This window comes from Antennarius striatus, chromosome 6 (genome assembly GCF_040054535.1).
Source record: "Antennarius striatus isolate MH-2024 chromosome 6, ASM4005453v1, whole genome shotgun sequence".
NCBI lineage: Eukaryota > Metazoa > Chordata > Actinopteri > Lophiiformes > Antennariidae > Antennarius > Antennarius striatus.
In genome coordinates, this window is record NC_090781.1 from 485,407 (window position 1) to 492,347 (window position 6,941).

Below are 6,941 nucleotides of genomic sequence, written 5' to 3' on the forward strand. Positions count from 1 at the left end.
ATTAGACTGATGATCACCTGGTTCAGGGTTAGACTGATGTTCACCTGGTTCAGGGTTAGATTGATGATCACATGGTTCAGGCTTGGATTGATGATCCCATGGTTCAGGGTTGGATTGATGATCACATGGTTCAGGATTATACTGATGATCACCTGGTTCAGGGTTAGACTGACGATCACATGTTTTTGGGTTAGTTTGATGTTCACCTGGTTCAAGGTTAGATTGATGATCACCTGGTTCAGGGTTGGATTGATGATCACATGGTTCAGGGTTAGATTGATGATCACATGGTTCAGGGTTGGATTGATGATCACATGGTTCAGGGATAGATTGATGATCACATAATTCAGGGTTGGATTGATGATCACATGGTTCAGGGTTGGATTGATGATTACATGGTCCAGGATTAGACTGATGTTCACCTGGTTCAGGGTTAGATTGATGATCACATGGTTCAGGGTTGGATTGATGATCACATGGTTCAGGGTTAGACTGATGATCATATGGTTCAGGGTTAGACTGATGATCACCTGGTTAAGGGTCATATTGATGATCACCTGGTTCACAGTTCGATTGATTATCACATGGTTCAGGGTTAGACTGATGTTCACCTGGTTCAGGGATAGATTGATAATGACATGGTTCAGGGTTGGATTGATGATCACATGGTTCAGGATTAGACTGATGTTCACCTGGTTCAGGGATAGATTGATAATGACATGGTTCACGATTAGACTGATGATCACCTTGTTCACGGTTAGATTGACGACCACCTGGTTCAGGGTTAGACTGACGATCACATGTTTTGGGGTTAGGTTGATGTTCACCTGGTTCAAGGTTAGATTGATGATCACCTGGTTCACGGTTAGATTGATGATCACATGGTTCAGGGTTGGATTGATGATTACATGGTTCAGGATTAGACTGATGATCACCTGGTCCAGGATTAGACTGATGTTCACCTGATTCAGGGTTAGATTGATGATCAGATGGTTCAGGGTTGGATTGATGATCACATGGTTCAGGGTTAGATTGATGATCACATGGTTCAGGGTTAGACTGATGATCATATTGTTCAGGGTTAGACTGATGATCACCTGGTTAAGGGTCATATTGATGATCACCTGGTTCACAGTTCGATTGATTATCACATGGTTCAGGGTTGGATTGATGATCACATGGTTCAGAATTAGACTGATGATCACATGGTTCAGGGTTAGACTGATGAGCACCTGGTTAAGGGTTATATTGATGATCACCTGGTTCACGGTTACATTGATGATCACATGGTTCAGGGTTCGATTGATGATCACATGGTTCAGGATTAGACTGATGATCACCTGGTTCAGGATTAGACTGATGATCACCTGGTTCAAGGTTAGATTGATGATAACATGATTCAGCGTTGGATTGATGAACACATGGTTCAGGGTTAGATTGATGAACACCTGGTTAAGGGTTATATTGATGATCACCTGGTTCACGGTTACATTGATGATCACATGGTTCAGGGTTGGATTGATGATCACATGTTTCAGGATTAGACTGATGATCACCTGGTTCAGGGATAGATTGATAATGACATGGTTCAGGGTTGGATTGATGATCACATGGTTCAGGATTAGACTGATGATCACCTTGTTCACGGTTAGATTGATGACCACGTTGTTCAGGGTTAGACTGACGATCACATGTTTTGGGGTTAGGTTGATGTTCACCTGGTTCACGGTTAGATTGATGATCACATAATTCAGGGTTGGATTTATTATCACATGGTTCAGGGTTAGACTGATGATCACCTGGTTAAGGGTTATATTGATTATCACCTGGTTCAAGGTTAGATTGATGATAACATGATTCAGCGTTGGATTGATGAACACATGGTTCAGGGTTAGATTGATGAACACCTGGTTAAGGGTTATATTGATGATCACCTGGTTCACGGTTACATTGATGATCACATGGTTCAGGGTTGGATTGATGATCACATGTTTCAGGATTAGACTGATGATCACCTGGTTCAGGGATAGATTGATAATGACATGGTTCAGGGTTGGATTGATGATCACATGGTTCAGGATTAGACTGATGATCACCTTGTTCACGGTTAGATTGATGACCACGTTGTTCAGGGTTAGACTGACGATCACATGTTTTGGGGTTAGGTTGATGTTCACCTGGTTCACGGTTAGATTGATGATCACATAATTCAGGGTTGGATTTATTATCACATGGTTCAGGGTTAGACTGATGATCACCTGGTTAAGGGTTATATTGATTATCACCTGGTTCACAGTTAGATTGATGATCACATGGTTCAGGGTTGGATTGATGATTACATGGTTCAGGATTAGACTGATGATCACCTGGTTCAGGATTAGACTAATGTTCACCTGGTTAAGGGTTATATTGACGATCACCTGGTTCACAGTTAGATTGATGATCACATGGTTCAGGGTTGGATTGATGATTACATGGTTCAGAATTAGACTGATGATCACCTGGTTCAGGGTTAGACTGATGATAACCTGGTTTATGCTTAGATTGATGATCACATGATTCAGGGTTGGATTGATGATCACATGGTTCAGGATTAGACTGATGATCACATGGTTCAGGGTTAGACTGATGTTCACCTGGTTCAGGGATAGATTGATGATCACATGGTTAAGGGTTGGATTGAAGATCACATGGTTCAGGGTTCAGGGGGCGGCACGGTGGCGCAGTGGTTAGCGCTGCTGCCTCACAACATGGCGGACCCGGGTTCGAGTCCCGCTCTGTGCGGAGTTCGCATGCTCTCCCCATGTCTGCGTGGGTTCTCTCCGGGTTCTCCGGCTTCCTCCCACCTCCAAAAGCATGCGCTTCAGGTTGATTGGCCAGTCCCAAATTGACCGTAGGAGTGAGTGTGTGAGTGAATGATTTGTTTGTTTCTATGTGGCTCCGCGGTGCACTGGCGTCGTGCCCGGAGTGTCCCCCGCCTCACGCCCTGAGACTGCCAGGATAGGCACTGGCTACCTGCGTTAGCGGATTAAGCGGATTTGGCAAATGAATGATGATGAATGGTTCAGGGTTAGATTGATGATCACATGGTTCAGGGTTAGACTGATGTTCACGTGGTTCATGGTTAGATTGATGATCACATGGTTCAGGGTTAGACTGACGATCACATGTTTTGGGGTTAGATTGATGTTCACCTGGTTCAAGGTTATATTGATGATCACCTGGTTCACGGTTAGATTGATGATCACATGGTTCAGGGTTGGATTGATGATCACATGGTTCAGGATTAGACTGATGATCACCTGGTTCAGGGTTAGATTGATGATCACCTGGTTAAGGGTTAGGTTGATGACCACCTGGTTCATGGTTAGATTGATGATCACATGGTTCAGGGTTAGATTGATGATCACATGGTTCAGGTTTGACTGATGATCACCTGGTTCAGGGTTAGACTGATGTTCACCTGGTTCGGGGTTAGATTGATGATCACATGGTTCAGGGTTGGATTGATGATCACATGCTTCAGGTTTAGATTGATGATCACATGTTTTGGGGTTAGATTGATGTTCACCTGGTTCAAGGTTAGATTGATGATCACATGGTTTAGGGTTTGACTGATGATCACCTGGTTCAGTGTTAGACTGATGTTCACCTGGTTCGGGGTTAGATTGATGACCACATGGTTCAGGGTTGGATTGATGATTACATGGTTCAGGATTAGATTGATGATCACATGTTTTGGGGTTAGATTGATGTTCACCTGGTTCAGGATTAGACTGATGATCACATGGTTAAGGATTAGATCGATGTTCACCTGGTTCAGGGATAGATTGATGATCACGTTTTTCAGGATTAGATTGATGTTTACCTGGTTCAGGGTTAGATTGATGATAACATGTTTTGGGGTTAGATTGATGATCACGTGGTTCAGGGTTAGATTGATGATTACCTGGTTCAGGGTTAGATTGATGTTTACCTGGTTCAGGGTTAGATTGATGTTCACCTGGTTCAGGGTTAGATTGATGATCACATGTTTTGGGGTTAGATTGATGTTCACCTGGTTCAGGATTAGATTGATGTTCACCTTGTTCAGGATTAGATTGGTTATCACATGTTTTGGGGTTAGATTGATGTTCACGTGGTTCAGGGTTAGATTGACGATCATGTGGTTCAAGGTTAGATTGATGTTCTCCTGGTTCAGGGCTAGATTGATTTTTGCCTGGTTCAGGGATAGATTGATCATAACATGTTTTGGGGTTAGAGTGATGTTCACTGGTTTCAGGGTTAGATTGATGATCACGTGGTTCAGGGTTAGATTGATGTTCACCTGGTTCAGGGTTAGATTGATGATCACATTTTTTGGGGCTAGATTGATGTATACGTGGTTCAGGGTTAAATTGATTTTTACCTGGTTCAGGATTAGATTGATGTTCACCTGGTTCAGGGTTAGATTTATGTTCAACTGGTTCAGGGTTAGATTGATGTTCACCTGGTTCAGGGTTAGACTGATGTTCACCTGGTTCAGGGTTAGACTGATGTTCACCTGGTTCAGGGTTAGATTGATGATCACGTGGTTCAGGGTTAGACAGACAGACAGGACAGGACAGGCAACATATCCCAAAGGCAACGGCCGCAGGTTGGCAAAATGTGAATGTTACAAATAGAGCCTTCCGATGTGCCTGAGAGCAGCTGTTATACAACACCAGCATATTGTTGGTGATGATATAATGCTCTTGCCAGATTACATTCAAATGACTTATTATTCATAACAATTAAGGTTCAAAAAATGCAAGAATCTAATATTTCTTCTACAGTGCCATCTAGCCTACCAAGTACACTCAGTGTTTACTCAAGCGTAAACATTTTTCAAAGCGTTGACAGATCATCGCATGATCAGATGCTTGTTACCACTCCGCATTATTTCTGAACAACATTGGGGAGATGCACCGTTCCTGGAGCTACTGCAATACCAGGTCGATGCGTGGAGAGGATGGAGCAAGCTCCTGTTCCATCTCCCTGTACCAAAAATCAATTTAATATATAGTCCCCGGGTAGGGGACATATCAGATATTAAACTGATAAGAACAGATTTTTTTTTGTTTTCAAAACGTTTATTGACACTTGTTTCATTTCTCACATGTCAGTCACATTTCACTTTTCCATCCACAACTTCTTTTAGGCATAAATATTTATCTGTACAGGACAATAAATATTCTCAATCATAAAATAATACAGATAAAACCAGTCATGGGTAAAAAAGTTTGTTATTTGAAAAATTCAGAAATGTGCAAAAAATTAAAAAAGTGTGTCAATTGTCCATAAAAGTTATAAAAAGAACATTAAAAAACTCCAACCAAAGTCCCGTTTGTACAGGAGCGCAGTGAGTCCCTACCAAGGGTAACTCATCCCGCTCTTCCAAACAGTAGGTCTCTCGGGGGGCCTGTCGAGGCACTCGGCAGAGATCCCCGCCCTGGTGCTCCTTCCCGCCTGCCTCTCCCGGAGAGCCAGGCCGCTGCTGCTGTGTCCTTTTCAGCGTTGTGGGTCCGGCTCCTCCCTCCGAGTGGGCACAGAGGCGATTCTTCTTGGTGGCTGCGTCCGTGGGCGGTCTCTGGCCGCCTCGGCTGCCCTGAGTGTTGCGGCAGCCATTTGGATCACAGCCACGGGGGGGATCTGCGTGTTCTTGCTTGCCAGCAAATTTCTGGAGGTCCACAAGGCGTCCTTTAGGGCGTTGATGGCCAGCCACTGCTTCTCCCAGTCCTTTTTGGGGACGGGCCTTTGGCTGGCCCCGTAGAGCACCAGTTGTGCTGAGAGGACCTCCTTTGCTGGCAAGTACGGGAATTGTGAGGAGCCGGCCATTTCCCATAGGTCCACAGCAGCACTGCACTCCCAGAGCAGGTGCCTCACCGACGCTGGCGCACCGCAACCAGGTCGGGGGCAGGTCGACAGCGTCGACATTCCCCGGGAGTGCATGACGGACCTGACTGGGAGGATCTCGTGTGCCACCATCCAAGACCGGTCCTGGAGTCTGTTTGGAAGAGCAGGATGCTTCACATTGCGCCAAACCGTGGAGGGCTCGCCGAGTGCAAGCCCTCGCACTGGACTCACTGGTTCCCGCTCCTGTACAACACATAAGAGAGAACGATGGTTGGTTAAAACCTGTATGTCCTCCTGCTCCAGGCTAAAATGCTTTTAAAAATTCTGTATAAAAGCATAGGCTTGTGGCAGGTTAAAATATACTGGAAATCGAAGACTAATGGTTAAAATTTTGAGCCGCCTGAGGTAGGACCCCATCCAGAAATGTGTCATGGCTGCCGTTTTGGGGTTTCTGGATGGGGTCGTCACTATTCTGGTGTGTGTGGCTGTGTATAAAGACATTAAAAAGACAGAGAGGTCTGGGACGCCTTTGCCTCCTTTCTCCTTTAGTAGCTTTAGGACGTCTCTCCTCAGGCGTTCCCACTTCGAACCCCACAGAAAGTTAAAAATGGCTTGTTCCAGGGCTAAAATAATTCTCCTGGGTGGGATAAAAACAGAACTGATCAATAAAAGCAAAGGTAAAATCACTGCTTTAATGATTAAAACCTTTCCCTCCATCGTCAGTACCCAGTACCCTAGCCTTTGCCTAACTTTCCCTAAGATGTCTGGCCAATTCGTTCTCCCTCCCCCTTCCTTGTCAAACCTAACCCCCAGAATTTTTTGGTTGGTCTGGGTCACAGTCAGGGGCAGTCCTGTCGTTTCTGTCGCTGTCCATGGTCCATAAAATTGGGCTTGGGTCTCTACCCGGTTTAGTTTGGACCCAGAGGCCCGTCCAAACCAGTCTGTCAGGTCCAGGGTCCAGTTGACTGATAAGAGGTCAGTGCATAAAATGTTTATGTCGTCCATGTATAAAACGCATTTGTTAGTCAGTCCCCCGGACCCTGGTACAAAGACCCCGTGGATTCGTT

The 6,941-nt window shown here is 44.8% G+C and overlaps 1 pseudogene; it reads right to left on the reverse strand.

Annotated features, from left to right (window-relative positions):
- Positions 1-4,936: 4,936 nt before the first annotated feature.
- LOC137597872 (U2 spliceosomal RNA) lies at positions 4,937-5,115 on the reverse strand (annotated as a pseudogene).
- Positions 5,116-6,941: the final 1,826 nt, after the last annotated feature.